Here is an 8,843-nt window from a genome sequence, read left to right as displayed (position 1 = left end):
TATTCCCCCAATTGTACTATCGCCTACCACAAGGAGATTCCTGTTGAACTCCTAACTAGTTCGAAAACATGTCCACTTTGGCCTGAAGTCTCATCTGTTTACATATAAACAAAAGGCCTCTCAACATCCTTTTTCATCTTTGTACCAAACTGGTCAAACTTGGAGCTGCTTATGACCCTTCAGGAAAACAGTATCCTTGAGAAAAGGAAGAGCTTTTAGAAAAAAGCGACCAGTTTTATGACACCTCCCCCCTTAAATAAATACATCAATATCAAAAGATGGCTTCATTTTTAAAGCCCTTCAAAAACCCGGTTTTTAGTCTAAACACACATATGCATTAGGGGCGGCAAAGTGGTTCAGTGGTTAGCACTGCTGCCTCACAGCACCAGGGTCCCAGGTTCAATTCCAGCCTCAGGTGACTGACTGTGTGGAGTTTGTACGTTCTCCCCGTGTCTGCGTGGGTTTCCTCCTGGTGCTCTGGTTTCCTCCCACAGTACAAAGATGTGCAGGTCCGGTGAATTGGCCATGCTAAATTGCCCATAGTCAGAGGGAAATGGGTCTGGGTGAGTTACTCTTCGGAGGGTCGGTGTGGACTTGTTGGGCCAAGGGGCCTGTTTCCGCACTGTAGGGAATCTAAGGGCTCTGGACGAAACGTCGCCTTTCCTGCTCTCGGATGCTGCCTGACCTGCTGTGTTTTTCCAGCAACACACTCTCGACTCTGATCTCCAGCATCTGCAGACTTCACTTTCTCTCACACGTATGCACTATACTAACTATAAACATGCAAACATGCACAACCACATGCAAAATCAGGCCACGGCAATCCCGCCACCGAATGCCTCTATCTCATTCGAGTCTCGATAACACATTTGGCAATCACATTTTCACGACCTGCCACCTGCACAATTGTCAAATGGAGTGGCTGCAACAACAAGCTCCAACGAAACTGTCTGGCATTTTTGTCCTTAAATTTCTCCACAAATGTCAATGTGTTATGATCAGTGTTTATCATTGTCTCAGATGCATTGCTGGTAATATAAACGCTGAAATGTTGTAATGCCAACACCAAGCTTAAAGTCTCTTTCCACACCCTTAAATATTTCTGTTGTTGAAATTCAACTTCCTGGAAAAATACCCGATGGCTCTTTCCAATCCCTTGTAATCTTGCGCAGGAGCACCGCACCGACACCCACATCACTGGCATTGATAGCCACCTTGAAAGTCTTTGTGTAATCCGGTGTGGCTAATACTGGGGCAGTGATTAACACAGTTTTCATGCTGTCAAATGCCTTTTGACAGTCTGCTGTGCACTGAAACTTCTTGCCCTTTTTTAACAATTCGGTGAGTGGAGCAGCCACACTGCTAACATTCGGCACAAACGTTTGGTAAAATCCACTCCATTTCAGGAACCATAGTACTGCTCTTTTCATCGACGGTGTGAGAAACTCCCCAATTACTTTCATTTTCACATCCTGTAGGACCATTTGTCCATGTCCAATAACATGGCCCAGGAACGTGACTTGGGCTTTGGCAAATTCACTTTTAGCCAGGTTTCCCACCAAGCCTGCCTTCCGGAGTCAATCAAACAAGTCCGATAAATGTAGCAAATCTTCCTTCCATGAGTGACTAAAAATCACCAGGTCATCAATGTACAGTACACACTTGTGTAATCCAGCGATGACCTTATTAGTCAGTCTGTTGAATGTGGGTGGAGTGTTTTTCATAGCAAATGGCATGACTTTGACCTGATATAGTCCATTTGGTGTTACGAAAGCTGAAATTGCCTTTGCTCTCTCTGACAGAGGTACTTGCCAGTAGCCTCTGAGCAAGTCCAACTTAGAAATGGAAGTTGCTTGTCCCATTTCTTTGACACAGTCCTCCAACCATGGAATTGGATGTGCATCAGTCTTTATAACAGCATTGACTTTGCGATAGTCCACACATAACCACTAGGTACCATCTGGCTTTGGCACCATGACTATGGTTGAGCTCCAGTCACTGTAACTCACTTCGATTGTGCCATCTTGGAGCATGCGCTCTGTCTCCTTCTGAACCTGTGCCAATTTTAGAGGGTTATGCCTATAAGGATGTTGCTTAATTGAAACAGCAGCTCCTCTATCTACATCATACACAATTAGGCTAATACTCCCCAGTTTATTTCTGCATATCTCCCCATATGATAAGTAATAACTCTTTCAGATCATTTCGATTTTCTTGTGGAAGGTAACTCAATAATTTATCCCCATTTTTGACAACTTCCTCACTGTCTAATTTGATTTGAGGAATGTCCAATTCAGAATTGTCTGAACTTGGCTCTTCCTTCTGTGCTGTAATCATTAACACCTTCTCCTCTTGCTTCCCTTCCCTCTCAAATACCTTTTGAGCATATTCACATGACACACTGTGTGAGATTTCTTCCTGTCTGGAGTCCTTATCAAGTAGTTCACCTCACTTAATTTCCTCTCGATTTGGTAAGGTCCACTAAAGCTTGCTTTTAAAGGCTCACCTATTACTGGAAGCAACACCAATATCTTATCCCCAATTGCAAAATTGTGAATTTGTGATTTCCTATCCGCTTCCTGTTTCACTGTATGCTGTGATACTTTTAAATGCTGTCCAGCCAACTCCCCTGCTCTATTCAGTCATTCTCTAAAATTTGACACATAGTCCAAATGGGTGGTCTCTGAGTTCTGACTTATTAATTTATCCAAAATCCATTTTAATGGTCCTCTTACTTCATGCCCAAAACTTAAAATCAAATCGACTGAATTTGGTCGATTCATTTGGATCACAAAAAGTACAAATGGAATTCCCTTATCCCAATCATCTGGATAATCCTCAATGTGGTCTTTAATGTTTGATGCCATCTCTCTAGCGCTCCTAGCGATTTTGGATGGTAGATTTGAATTGCTTTATTCCCAAGTTATCAATAAACTCCTTGAATAGTTTGGATATGAAGTTTAATCCTTAATCTGACTGGATCTCTGTTGGTAGTCTTTACCTGGTCACAAAAATTTGATTAATTCTTCTACAACTCTTTCAGCTTTCATGTTGCGCAGTGGGATTGCCTCTGGAAATCTATTCGACACATCAATTATTGTTAATAAATTAGATTAGATTAGATTAGATTACAGTGTGGAAACAGGCCCTTCGGCCCAACAAGTCCACACCGACCCGCCGAAGCGAAACCCACCCATACCCCTACATTTACCCCCCACCTAACACTACGGGCAATTCAGTATGGCCAATTCACCTAACCTGCACATCTTTGGACTGTGGGAGGAAACCGGAGCACCCGGAGGAAACCCACGCAGACACGGGGAGAACGTGCAAACTCCACACAGTCAGTCGCCTGAGTCGGGAATTGAACCCGGGTCTCTGGCGCTGCGAGGCAACAGTGCTAACCACTGTGCCACCGTGCCGCCCACAAAATACTTATTCCCACTTTTTGTTTGAGGTAGGGGACCTATGTAATCAATCAAAACTCTTGTGAAAGGTTCTGCAAATGCTGGAATAGGTATTAAAGGTGCAGGTTTTATTACTGACTGTGGTTTTCCGATTAGCTGTATGACACGTCTGGCAAAATTCAACTACATCTTTGTGTATTCCAGGCCAGTAAAAATGTCTTTGTATTTTAGCTGCTGTTTTCCTCACTCCTAAATGACCTCCAAGTGGTAGCTCATACGTCACTTGCAGCACCTCTTTTCTATACCCTACTGGCAAAACAATTTGTTGAATCTCTGCCCGTTTCTCATCTGCTTGAATGTGTGATGGTCTCCATTTCCTCATTAAGACATCATTTGTTAAGTAATAACACAGACGGATACATTCACTCTCCTCTGTATATGCCTTTTGATACGACTGTTTTAACTTCTCACCTTTCTGTTGTAACTCAATCAGTTTAGCAGAGCTAAAGACACTTGCACGTTTACCTATTTGCTCCTGTTCTGTCCCACTTATCTGATCAAACAAAGTCCCTGATGAAGCTATGTCAGCTTCCTTATCTGTGTCTTTTGATCTCTTCTGCTTCAAATTGTGCCTCTGTGATCTTGTGATCACACAATTGGGAAAATTCCTGAAAAGCATCCTTCATTTCTTCAGTTGCCTGCGTCTCCATTGGCTTTTCAACTACAGTAGGCAACACGCCTACCAGTAAATCAGCTATGTCATTTGCAAGGACAAATTGTATTCCTGGAGTTGAGAGTTTGTCCATTACTCCTTCACAAATTCTCCACTCTTCTCTGGACTCTCACGCCTCACTTTACATAATTGAGCACTTTTTGTCTCTCCATGAATCCCTGTGGCCAGTATCTTCTCTGGCAATAGTTCCTCAGGAGTACATATCTCCTCATCCTTCAGCATTACAGACTGAGAGGATCTTTGTCCCTTAGTATTGTAACCTCCTCACTTACTGCTCCTGGCTCACATGAATAAACATTACCCTTGCAAATATATATTTTTAAGCACATCTGGCACTTCCTCCTTAACCAACCTCTGATCATCTTGTACACTCTGAGACAGTTGTCTAACTTTCCTTGTGCTTTTTGTTACTAGTCCAATAAAATTTCCAAGCTTGTCTGGTTTTCCTACATCTGGCTTTCTCCTAGCCCACCAACACTGTGGTTTTGTGTGGCCCACTTTATTACAATGAAAACACCGGAGCTTTGCAATCTCTTTGTCCCCTTCAAGGATTTCTGTTTTACCCTGTGGTAAGTTATCCTTACGATCTTCACTGAGATCTACCTTTCCGTTTGCACGTGAGGATTTCTCTTTGCTCCAATTTCTATCCCTCATGGTATGAAACTGATTCTGGAAGCCAAACCGAGTTTTATGGACCAGCTCAAATTGATCAGCCACTTCAGCTGCTAACTTTGCTGTTTTAACTTTCTGCTCTTTCACATGTGTTTGTACTACTTCAGGCAATAAATATTTGAATTCTTCCAAAATAATTACCTCTCCAAGGGCATTAAAGGTTTGCTCGATTTTTAAAGCTCTTATCTATCTATCAAAATTACTCTGTTTGACGATCCTTTCAAACTCAATATAGGTTTGACCTGGTCCCTCCTGAGATTCCCTGAAACGTTGTCTATAAGCTTCTGGTACAAGCTCATATGCCTCAGACTCCCCAGATACCTCCTCTGATAGTGATGCAAATACTTCACTAGCCCTACCTACCAGTTTTGTTTGGATTGACAAAACCCACATTGCCACTGGCCACCGCATTTGTTTAGCCACCTTTTCAAATGAGATGGAAAAGGCTTCCACATCCTTCTCATCAGACTTAGGCAATGCTTGAACAGACTTTAACAGTTTCTCACTAGGCTTCTGACAACTGGGGCTTGCTCATCCTCACTCTCTTCCTCTTTAAACCTCGCCACAGCCTTTACCGCCACCCTTTTAACCTGACTTTCCTCCTTAAGTGTCAATTTCTGATGTTCAAATGCTGTCTCTTTTTCTCTCTGTTCTGCTGCTGTCTCTTTTTCTTTCTCTTCTGCTGCTCTCTCTTTTTCCCTCTCTTCTGCTTTTAATCATAACTCAAACTCATAGAGTCATAGAGTCATAGAGATGTACAGCATGGAAACAGACCCTGCGGTCCAACCTGTCCATGCCGACCAGATATCCCAACCCAATCTAGTCCCACCTGCCAGCACCCGGCCCAGATCCCTCCAAACCCTTCCTATTCATAAACCCATCCAAATGCCTCTTAAATGTTGCAATTGTACCAACCTCCACCACTTCTTCTGGCAGCTCATTCCATACACGTACCATCCTCTGCGTAAAAAGGTTGCCCCTTAGGTCTCTTTTATATCTTTCCCCTCTCACCCTAAACCTATGCCTCTCTAGTTCTGGACTCCCCAACCCAAGGGAAAAGACTTTGCCTATTTATCCTATCCATGCCCCTCATAATTTTGTAAACCTCTATAAGGTCACCCCTCAGCCTCCGACGCTCCAGGGAAAACAGCCCCGGCCTGTTCAGCCTCTCCCTTAGCTCAGATCCTCCAACCCTGGCAATATCCTTGTAAATCTTTTCTGAACCCTTTCAAGTTTCACAACATCTTTCCGATAGGAAGGAGACCAGAATTGCACGCAATATTCCAACAGTGGCCTAACCAATGCCCTGTACAGCTGCAACATGACCTCCTAACTCCTGTACTCAATACTCTGACCAATAAAGGAAAGCATACCATACGCCTTCTTCACTATCCTATCTACCTGCGACTCCACTTTCAAGGAGCTATGAACCTGCACTCCAAGGTCTCTTTGTTCTGATTCATATCTGCTGCCCTTTCCTTATCTCTCACCTCTAACTCAAGCTGCTTCATTTGCAATTGAATCCTTGCCATCTCTATAGATTCTGATAGTTTCTCAGGCAAGTTTAAAGGCTGAGCTGCTGCTGTAATTATCTCTCCTTTCCTCACTGAAGCAAGCAGTTCCAATTCCAGCTGGTCTGCTAATTCCTGCAGTTTGGTCTTATTCACCTTTTGCAAACCTTCCAAAGTCACTGCATGCACTTCCAGAAAACCTTTGGCGACTGAAAGAGCCATTAACTATCCCAAGGCCTTGTCTACCCAATGAAACCAATGCCCGAAATAAAGACATTAGCATCTGCCACTCGCTGTTTAAAATCTGTTATGGACTAGGCCAGACCACTCAAAACATTCTTAAGCAGGTAGGCCAGACCATAACTTTGCAGTTTGTTTTGTTAAGTGCACAGTGAAAATTACCCAGACTGAGCTTGCTAGGTTGACTACCAGGCTTTAAAACAAGACAGAAATTTATTCACAAAATTACACAATGAAGTACAAAGAGTAGAATAAAGAACCTCTACAGACCTCAGTCTATCCAAACTAGACTTAATTATGCTGTTCTGAATATATACAATGGTCCCAATAAGCAAAACCCCTTAAAAACACTAAAAATGGGACAGATTCTTACAGGTTGAAGTTAGAATGGCAGAAATAGAGAGAGAACCTGTTTCCACACAGCTGAACTCCTAACTAGTTCTGGACAAACATGACCACTTTGGCCTGAAGTCTCATATGTTTACATATAAACAAAAGGCCTCTCAACATCCTTTTTCATCTTTGTACCAAACTAGTCACCTTGGAGCCGGGAACTATTTATTACCCTTCAGAAAAACCAAGGACACAGTATCCTTGAGAAAAGGAACAGCCTTTAGAAAAAAACGAACCAGCTTTGTGACAATACAACCAATGTGGATCAGAGGACAATGGTTAGATTATCTCTCGTTGGAGATCACCCTTGTCTGGCACTTGAGAGTGTAACATTTGTGCCACACAATTGTCAGGCAATGACCATCTCCAACAAGAGAGAACCTAACTAACACCTTTTACATCAAAAGCATTACCATCACTGAAGCCCTCACAATTGACATCCTTGGGATTACTGCTGAACAGAAACTGAACAGGACTAATCATATAAATACTGTGGCTACAAGAGCAGGTCAGATGCCAGGAATACCATAGTGAGTAACTCACTTCCTGACTCCCCAATTTCTGACCATCATCTACAAGGCACAGGTCAGGAGTGTGATGGAATACTCCCCACTTGCCCTGGCTGGGGAGAGCTCCAACAACACTCAAAAAAATTCAACACCATCCAGGAGAAAGCAGCCCGGTTGATTGGCAACACATCTGTAAACGTTCATTCCCACCACCACTGACGCTCGGTATCAGCAGTGTGTACTATCTACAAGATGCAACTCAACAAAAATCCTTAGACAGCACCTTCCAAAACCATGACCATTTCAATCTCGAGGGACAAGGACAGCTGAAACACCACCAGCTGCAAATCCTCCTGCCAGGTGCTCACCACCCTGCTTGGAAAATATATTGCCGTTTGTTTATATCATTGGGTCAAAATCTTGGACTCCCATCCTAACAGCATTGTGGGTCTGACTGCAGTAGCTCAAACTTGCAGCTCACTATCTTCTCAAGGACAAATAGGGACAAACAGTAAATGCAGTGACACCCGCATCCCATGAATGACTAAAAAAAACCTTTGGTATTCAGCAACTCATCTGCTGCAGCTGCAACATATCGTTCAACCTGTCACTTCTTGAATTCCATTTGTCATTCTTAAATCATTCAATCTCAAATCCTCACTTTGTTATTCATTCATGGCTCGGAGGAGATGGTGTGGATTTGTTTATTCTCAAGTATCTGCTGTCTTTATCCTTCTTTATATGGGAGGAAAGTTTGAGGACTCTGGGTTCATACTCAATGGAGTTTAGAAGGATGAGGGGAGATCTTATTGAAATTTACAGAATACTGAATGGCCTGGACAGAGTGGACATTGGGAAGATGTTTCCATTGGCAGGAAAGATGAGGACCCGAGGGCACAGCCTTGGAGTAAAGGAAAGATCCTTTAGAACAGAGATGAGGAGAAACGTCTTCAGCCAGAGAGTGGTGAATCTATGGACTTCACTGCCACAGAAGGCTGTGGAGACCAGGTCTTTGAGTATATTTAAGACTGAGATAGATAGGTTCTTGATTGTTAAGGGAATCAAGGGTTATGGAGTGAAAGTGGGAGAATGGGGTTGAGAAAGTTATCAGAGCTGAAAAATGTGTTGCTGGAAAAGCGCAGCAGGTCAGGGAGCATCAAAGGAACAGGAGAATCGACGTTTCGGGCATAAGCCCTTCTTCAGGAATGAGGAAGGTGTGCCAAGCAAGCTAAGATAAAAGGTAGGGAGGAGGGACTTGGGGGAGGGGTGTTGGGAATGCGATAGGTGGAAGGAGGTTAAGGTGAGGGTGATAGGCCGAAGAGTGGGTGGGGACGGAGAGGTCGGGAAGAAGATTGCAGGTCAAGAAGGCGGTGCTGAG

General features: G+C 43.4%; 1 long non-coding RNA gene across 1 annotated transcript in view; it reads right to left on the bottom strand.

Annotated features, from left to right (window-relative positions):
• Positions 1–7,370: 7,370 nt before the first annotated feature.
• The window catches only part of LOC122547454, a 10,943-nt gene continuing 9,470 nt past the window's right edge, over positions 7,371–8,843 (bottom strand). Inside the window, exon 4 of the long non-coding RNA XR_006311000.1 lies at positions 7,371–7,382. This is a non-coding gene — a long non-coding RNA (uncharacterized LOC122547454). The remainder of the gene's footprint in view (positions 7,383–8,843) is intronic.

The sequence above is a fragment of the Chiloscyllium plagiosum genome, unplaced genomic scaffold, assembly GCF_004010195.1.
Source record: "Chiloscyllium plagiosum isolate BGI_BamShark_2017 unplaced genomic scaffold, ASM401019v2 scaf_5414, whole genome shotgun sequence".
Lineage (NCBI taxonomy): Eukaryota > Metazoa > Chordata > Chondrichthyes > Orectolobiformes > Hemiscylliidae > Chiloscyllium > Chiloscyllium plagiosum.
This window is presented reverse-complemented; position numbering and strand designations above follow the sequence as displayed.